This window comes from Canis lupus, chromosome X (assembly GCF_011100685.1).
Source record: "Canis lupus familiaris isolate Mischka breed German Shepherd chromosome X, alternate assembly UU_Cfam_GSD_1.0, whole genome shotgun sequence".
In the NCBI taxonomy this organism is placed as follows: domain Eukaryota; kingdom Metazoa; phylum Chordata; class Mammalia; order Carnivora; family Canidae; genus Canis; species Canis lupus.
The window spans coordinates 28834695-28840844 of NC_049260.1; the positions used below are offsets into that span (position 1 = coordinate 28834695).

At 38.6% G+C, this 6150-nt stretch overlaps 1 pseudogene; it reads right to left on the minus strand.

Annotated features, from left to right (window-relative positions):
- Window positions 1-4207: 4207 nt before the first annotated feature.
- LOC100686280 lies at window positions 4208-5152 on the minus strand (annotated as a pseudogene).
- Window positions 5153-6150: the final 998 nt, after the last annotated feature.

Here is a 6150-nt window from a genome sequence, read left to right on the forward strand (position 1 = left end):
CCTAAAATCTATTATGTAAATTCTACATAAAGCTGGATACAAGTCTCAAGGGAAGGATCTGTAAACTTCCATGGGGATAAAAATGTACATTTATATTAACCTCTAACACTTCAATTATGAATATAGACAACATGCTTTCGTAGTAGTAGCAGTGACTGCAACTTTACCATTATCAACCTCATAGATATAATACATAGAATAGGCTACAAAATTATGAGTTATTAAATCTGAGTGGCAAGACAGTTATATAATACCATAAAAACACACATCACTGCAAAAGGGCTTAATATTCTACTACTGTATAATTTAATAGTCTTTTGTATTTTATTTTATGCACTTAAATATATTTTTCTTAGAGGAGTATCCTGAGCTGTAACGGGACTACCAAGGGGATTCACACCACAATCATCTCAACCACAATACGCCTACATCCTGTTTATCACTTCTATCTCTGATTAGATTATAATTCTCCCAGCAACAGTCTGATGCCCCTCCACTCCTCCTCAGGTCAGGCTAGGTTTCTGCCCTTGATTTTCCAATAGAACACTCTGGGTATCTTCATCATTGTGTTTATGACTTTCTTTTGAAAGTTTATGTCCTTGCAAGTATTTCTACCACACTCCAAAAGCATTGGAAGGAAAGGAAAACATGACCTCTATGTATCTTTCACATCTGGCACATAAAAATTATTTTGTACATTACTGTTGAATACTCTAAGAAAGGAAACAAAATGATGTGTAACTCAAAGTAAGCATAGGGATTAAATGTGATGCAGAGGAAGACTTCCAGTAAGAAAGAACATAACCGGGATCCCTGGGTGGCGCAGCGGTTTGGCGCCTGCCTTTGGCCCAGGGCGCGATCCTGGAGACCCAGGATCGAATCCCACGTCAGGCTCCCGGTGCATGGAGCCTGCTTCTCCCTCTGCCTGTGTCTCTGCCTCTCTCTCTCTCTCTGTGTGTGACTATCATAAATAAATAAAATTAAAAAAAAAAAAAAGAACATAACCAAACTGGCCTTTGCAACGTATAAGGGCTTCAAATCAAAACACTGTATAACTTACACAATGCACAATATTACATTCCCATTATATCTCAACAAAGCTGGGGAAAAAAGAAGGTATAGAGAAGACTGTTGAGTCCGGCCTGCTTGAGAGATCAATAGTATATTTGTAAAATCAGACAAGTGGAGTCAGGATGTTGGGTCCCACTCAAAATGAGAGGTCTTGTTTGGGTGTGAGTGCTGTCTTGTCATAAGAGCTCCTTGATCTCACTGATTCCTACCCAGGAACTCAAACACCAAAAGGAGCTCCGTATGAATTCACTTGTCAATCTGCTCTAGGAAGAGCTAGGAATTTTCATTGACGTATTTGGCACCTACAAGGTAGCTATAGTTTTGTACCTTTTCCAGGTACTGCTTAACTTCAAAGTTTTCAGATGTACTGAAAGCACAAATGTTTGCTATGACTCAATTGATTATGATTCATGTGATTGGAAGACCTACAGCATTCTAAATAATTGATAATATATTGATGAACTGAGAAAATCAGCCAAAAACCTACCCAGTGCCAATCTGGTATCTTAAAGCATGGATCCTGAATTCTATAGGGAAAAGCTGCGCTCAGCTACTACTAACTATTCACATACTAGAAAAGTATAGCTCAACTCTAAAAACGTCTTCCCTAGCTCCATTATTACTACCCTCTTCTAGGCTACCATCAGGGATTGTCTGGTTTCAAAAACAGCCATCTAACTACACTTCCTGATTCTTCCCTTGTCCCTTTTAATCTTAACCAAGTTTCCAGGGTTATTCCTGAAAAACCAAGGCTGATCATGTCACTCCTTAAACTCTCCAATGATTTCCCCCATTGAATCAAAACAAGTCAAAATCTTTACAATGTCCACCCAAAGCCCTAAAGTACCTGGCCCTCTATCACCTCCTCCTGTCATTTCTTCCCCTTGCCCCACTGTACAAGAACAAGGACCTTCTTGCTGTTCCTTGAACCCACCAAGCTTGTTCTTCCAATAGATTCTTCTTTCACTTGCTGCTCCCTCTACATAGAATGCTCTCCCATCTAATCTCTGCACAACTCCTTATTTCACTGCCATCAGGTATTTGCTCACATCAGTATCTGAACAAAACCTTTCTGAAATGGAGCTTCTCTAAAATTTATAGGACCCTCATCACCGTGGAACCCCTTTGCACCCAACATGCCTTATTTTTCTCTATTAGTACTTATCAGTACTTGAGATACCATCTCTATTTTTTGGCAAATGTCTGCCTTACTCTATATGAATGCAAGCTTCCTAACAACATGGGTTTCTGTTTTTGTTGTTCTTTACTACTGATCTACGAAATATAGAACAGTGCCAAGTCTCTATAGTAGACTTTATATTTTTTTTCACAGAAATGAAGGAAGGTGATAAGAAAGCAAGCAAGGGTTTTATGTGTGAAGCACTAATATAGACATAAAATATATTAGTGGTTCTGTTTCTCAACAATCCTAACATACTTCCTAAGACAATACATACAAACTAGACCCTTACAGTCCATCCTCCATTCTACTACCAAATTATTTAAAAAAAAAAACTTTATTTGAATCATCCAGGGCTCATCACACCAAGTACACTCCTTAATTGCCATCATCTATTTTATCCATTCCCCCACCTCCCCTCTGGTAACCATCAGCTTGTTCCCTATAGTTAAGAGTCTGTTTCTTGGTTTGCCTTTTTCCCTTTGCTAGTTTGTCTTGTTCCTTAAATCCCACGAATAAAATCATGTTGTCTTTCTCTGACTTATATTTCTTAACATTATACTCTCTAGCTCCATTCATACTGTTGCAAATGGTAAGATGTCATTTTTTAGGGCTAAATAATATTCCAATGTGTACAACACACACACACATACACATTCTTTATACACTCATCAATTGATGGACACGAGCTATTTCCATACCTTGGCTACTTTAATGCTGCTTTAAACGTAGGGGCCCATGTGTTCCTTTGAATTAGTATTCTTGTATCGTGTGGGTAAATACCTAGTAGTTCAATTCCTGGATCAGAGGGTAGTTCTATTTTTAACGTTCTGAGGAATCTCCATACTGTTTTTCAGAGTGGCTGCACCAGTGTGCATCCCCACCAACAGTGCAAGGGGGTTTATTTTCCTCCACATTCTTGCCCACACTGTTGTTTATGTTGTTGATTTTAGCCATTCTGACAGGTGTGAGGTGATATGCCATTGTAGGTTTGATTGTATTTCGCTGATGATGAGTGATGATGAGCATATTTTCATGTGTCTGTTGGCCATCTGTATGTAGGTCTTTGAAGAAATATCTGTTCATGTCTTCTATCCATTTTTTTTTTTTTTTTTTTTTATTGGTGTTCAATTTACTAACATACAGAATAACACCCAGTGCCCGTCACCCATTCACTCCCACCCCCCGCCCTCCTCCCCTTCCACCACCCCTAGTTCGTTTCCCAGAGTTAGCAGTCTTTATGTTCTGTCTCCCTTTCTGATATTTCCCACACATTTCTTCTCCCTTCCCTTATTTTCCCTTTCACTATTATTTATATTCCCCAAATGAATGAGAACATATAATGTTTGTCCTTCTCCGACTGACTTACTTCACTCAGCATAATACCCTCCAGTTCCATCCACGTTGAAGCAAATGGTGGGTATTTGTCATTTCTATCCATTTTTTATTGGATGATTTGGTTTTGGAGTGTTGAGATGTATAAGCTCTTTATATATTTTGGATACTAACCCTTTATCAGATATCAAAAAGAACTTTAAAGCATTAAAGACCTTTGAAATACCTTTAAGTTTTAATTCCCCAAAATACAGAACAAACATTCCTACTTAATAGACTTAAAGTGTGAATTGTGAAATGTTCAGTGTGGCAAGGTGGACTGAAGAGGAAGAAAACAGTCCTAGAACTTTCTCAACATAGTGATAAATGAGGTCAGCTAGGAAACAATACAAATCATTTCCTTTCTGTACACATTTTTATATAGTTTTCATGTGGTACATTTTAAGACGGCACATTCCAATAACTATCATATGCAGAGAGCAATCCTTTTATAATCCTTTACATCTATATATTCCCCAGGATATCAACGTTAAAGTGTTTACTACCTTGAGCTCAATCAAGGTATGGTATCATTTCAACGTGAATCCTGTATTGTCCCATGAGGTCATGGCATAACTGATTTTATGGAGAACAGGTAGTTCTCCTAACTGAATTAGTTGCTCTGCTGTCTTCCACACTGCGAACAGTATCCACAGTTATTCCTGTGTCCTGTAATGACCAGTGACCCTCTGCTTCCAGAGGCCTTCTGGGAAAGAAAGTGGAAAAGGCATATAGGGATATGTGTGGTATCAAATTTTCATCATCCAGTCAAATAAGAACTGTGAACTGCAAAACTTAAAATCTTCTCAGAACACTTCCACTTGGACATCGGAGAGCAACAACTACTTGTTCGGCTGTTTCGAGAGGCTCTTCAGGTAGATCAAGAACCACCTCGGTGGGGCGCCTGAGTGGCTCAGTGGTTGAACATCTGTCTTTGGCTCAGGTCATGATCCCGGGGTCTTGAGATCTAGACCCACATCAGGCTCCCCGGAGGGAGCCTGCTTCTCCCTCTGCCTAGGTCTATGCCTCTCTCTCTGTGTCTCATGAATAAATAAAGTCTTAAAAAAAAAAAAAAGATCCTCCTTCTGCATGGGCTACTCAGCAGATGGTGAAATTTTGGTTAAAGGCTTAGGCAAGTTTCCGCTCTTTGCTGCTGCTCTGCATGATGCATTAAAAGATGTCTGACTCTCATTTTCAAGCAGTAAATCTTCATCAGCCCCAAGTTCACGACCACTGCTTAAACTTCCAGGTCTCACCTATCACCTGATAAATGTGCTCTTAGAGTTTTCTCCATGTCATTTCCTGGTGAGGTTATAGAACATTTTCTATGTATCTGCTGACCTTTTCACCCTGTGCCTTTTTTTTTTTGTCTGTTCTCATTCTTTTCTTCTTCTTTCAGATATACGTGGGATGATTTAAATGAATTAAACCATGAGGTAGTCAGAGAAATAATTGAAGGAAGAAGAGTAAGCATAAGGAAATCTGGCCACACAGCAAAATTAGGTCTTTAACTCCTGGATTAGTCATCCCATGCCAGACAAAGAGGGAGAGAGCAGAGAGGAGGAAATGTCAAGGACCCCCAAGAGAAGCCATGGCTGCAAGAGCCCCACCCCCTTCCCAAATTAACCTTTCTAAAAGGTTATTATTATACAAACCCCTTGGGGAAAAAGAAAACTCAGTGGCTTCCTCAGAATTTCAGGGTAAAGTGCTTAGCAAACACAATTATTCACTGTCCTGCCCCTGTTCTGCCTCTAACTCTCCCTTACACATTTCACACCCACAGAGGTATTGCTCCAGATGTATATTTGTAGCTCTGTGAGTAAAGACTGGTATTTCAAACGTCCATGTCTTGACATATGCCATTCCTTCTTCCAGAAATGCCACTTTCATCTTGCCACTCAGTTCAAGAACTTTTAGGTGTACGGTTCATCAATTCTCCTGGTAAGTCTTTAGAACTCTTTACACACTACCAGTAAGATGGTATCCTCTTACCTGTATCATAGTTTACCTCTATCATAGCATTAACACTGTCCTGAACTCATTTGTCTAACATACTAGCTAGTAATAGGCTCCCTTTTAATCACATGCTTCCTTTTCTTTCAAATTCACTAGTCCAACTACAATTCCTGAGATATTTAAATCAGTTTACAACGTTTGCTAAATGAATAAAGAATTAAGTAAAAGGATTCAGGATAACAGAACAGAGTTCGTACATGATAAATATGGCATTTCTTACCCATGGGGAACATAGAGATAATTTAATAAATATTACCCATGTAGGGAAAAAACAGCTCTATGTAAACCAGTTTTGGAGATAAAGTACATGTTAATTAAGGATTTTAATGTAAGTAATGAGCCCATGAAAACATTGAAGTGTAAAAGAGGATTTTTTAGAAATTTAACAGTAGGGACTATTTTATGATAATGACACCAAAAGAAAATTCCATAAAACAAAGTGATTAATGGATTTAACTACATAAAACTTGCACACATCAAAAAATAAAAACACAAATATCATGTACAAA